The sequence below is a fragment of the Myotis davidii genome, unplaced genomic scaffold (assembly GCF_000327345.1).
Source record: "Myotis davidii unplaced genomic scaffold, ASM32734v1 scaffold730, whole genome shotgun sequence".
NCBI classification, from domain to species: domain Eukaryota; kingdom Metazoa; phylum Chordata; class Mammalia; order Chiroptera; family Vespertilionidae; genus Myotis; species Myotis davidii.
Genome location: NW_006282183.1, coordinates 333321 through 335811, shown reverse-complemented (window position 1 = coordinate 335811; position 2491 = coordinate 333321). Strand labels below are relative to the sequence as shown.

The 2491-nt window shown below is 46.0% G+C and overlaps 1 protein-coding gene across 1 annotated transcript in view; it reads left to right on the top strand.

Moving 5' to 3' along the window:
• The window catches only part of PAX9 (paired box 9), a 15458-nt gene that overhangs the window by 2097 nt on the left and 10870 nt on the right, over window positions 1-2491 (top strand). The gene's annotated exons all lie outside the window — the stretch shown is intronic.

Genomic DNA, 2491 nt, shown 5'->3' with positions numbered 1-2491 from the left:
CAGCCCAGGAGACCCGAGCTGGCGCAGGGCTGCAAGCTGCACACCCCGCGGAGGGCAGCCCGTTTGGGCATCCGATGCGGCCGCGAGGAGTCGGGCATCCTGTGGAAATTGCAGTGTTCTTCTTGAGGATTCTAGCAATCAGGCCAAATTTGCTCAGGCAGGAAGTTCAAATGTCACCTAATTGGTTTCATTCTTATGCTTCACTTCTTTTTCCTCGGAAACGGAGGTCCCGAAGTTACTACTAGTAACTGGCATGTTATTGCATTGCTCATTCTGGGACTGTGTTTTCTCTCTCTCTCTCTCTCTCTCTCTCTCTCTCTCTCCTCTCCTCTTCTCTTCTCTCTCTCTCTCTCTCTCTCTCTCTCTCCTCTCCCTCTCCCTCTCCCTCTCCCTCTCCTTAAAAGATATATATGATCTTAGGAAGTGGCACCAGCCACCGCTGTCTATGATGGAGACAAAATGCATGGCAATTCCCTGCTGTCCTCTTCCGTTTTCTGCGCGCCTGCCGCTTCCTTGTAGGGTCCCTCTCCCCCCGGAAATGCGAGTGGGTGTCTAGTCCTTGCACGTTTTCAACCAACTGTTCTTTTCCTTTCTCACCCTTGACCTTGCAGTGCCCTCAATGTATTTTCTGCTTGATAAGAACGATTTCCCCAGCCCTCCTGCTCTCCCGGGCTTCCTCAAGAGCTCCAAGTTTGTTTTCCTTTACTGCATTGTTAAAACAAAGCAAAGCAAGCAAACAAACAAAAAACAGTGTAAGTTTTTTTCTAGGTAGGTAGAAAAGAAAGTCAAAATGCCCTAGATGCAAAATATTAAATATTGCAGAGATAAAGAGCCTACCTTCTTAATCTCTCAGCCAAAAGTTTAAAATGTGCAGAAGAAAAATTAAATAGGAAGGGGGGGTAGTTTCTTTATTTCCCGCCTTTCTTGGTTACCACCAGAGTGGTACAATGATCTTTTAAGTAATTAAAGCCGAGCCCCAATTTCTCATCTTCTTGTTCTCTGTGTATCTATAAGATCCTTCTAGGAGTTCAGTTTTGTCTCATTCGGAGCTGGCTGGGGCTCTCGTTGGAGAGAGTTTGCCCTTGATTTATAGGATAAACTGACCTCACTGACATTTAAAGGAAGCCCCTGTTCATGGGAAAGTGTGAGATTAGCAGAAACAGGGGCTCGCAGGGGGATCTCAATTTCTTAAGATAACTTCGGGCTTGTGCCTACCGATGGCCTTTTGTCTGGGAAGGCAAAGAGAGACTGGCCGTTCTGGGCCAAAACACAGTGGTCCTGGTGCAGACTGGAACACAATCTAATTCTTTGGAGAGGGGGAGGGACAGTGAGAGAAGACTGACAGAGTTGAAAGAAAACTTTTCTTCCCCAGGGATCCTGCAGTCAGATCAAATGTCAGCTGTAAATGTATTGGGTTGTTGAGACCAGTAACTCTTCATCCGAGATGTTGATTCTGGATGCCAGCTTTAAACAACCCGTTTTCTGACAAGTCTGTGAATATGAAAAGATTGTTTCTATAAATAGTCATTTCTACAAAATGATCACTGCTTCCAGGCACTGTGTCAGGTAGAAGTGTTTGAAATCAAATTGTGGTGGCTCTGTCGAAACTTGGTCCTCCACCCATAAGTCCCAAAGACAAGAGCATGCTGCGCATAGTTTTCAAACATCTTCTCTTTAAAATTGGACTTGATCACTTAAAGATGCCAGTGTTTCAACAGGCACACCCTAGGTATAGAGGTAATCAGTTTACACCAGATGATTTTCTTTGCATCTCTATTAAGAACACAAAGGAGTAAAAAAAATAAAATAATTGACAACTTTATTCTTTTTTTTAAAGAAAACACTTAGTTCTACTTTCATTTTCTTAACCTTTTATATCATTAAAAAAAACACAAAGCCACCCCCCTCTCTACATAACCTTATCACTGACACATGTGGCATTTAGAGTGGTAATTATAGTATTTATTTTTGAGTCATATGCACATTCCCTCACATATTTAATGTATATATATAGAGAGAGGGAATCCAGGTTGGTCACAGCAAGGCAAAAACCTACACACATAGACTTTGCATATGCATTGTAGGCAGCATTTTGTCGTGTTTGCAAAGAACATTGCAGGTCTTTTGTTCCATCTGTTGACAGAACTACTAGGTCCCTACAGCCTAGGGGCCCCTTACCTGGGTGCCTGCGCACCAGCACAGGCAGGTAGGCCCGCTCGCCCAGCTCCGCTGTTCAGTCCCCGCGCTTTCCTCGGTGGAGGCTGGGTTCGGCTTGGGGAGATCGGTTCGTCCGGCCTCACTGGTTCTTTCTCCGACTTGGGAAAACTTGGGCACAGCGCTCAGGTTCCTTCCACGGGTTTCTCTGAAGAGCCAGGAGGAAATCCAAGGCCGGTTCGGAAAAGAAGAAACCTTCCCGCCGGCGAGGGTGAGGCGGAGGCCTATTCGCAGGCGCAGGCGGTGAACTTGAGTGAACTTCGAGGGGCCGGGAATG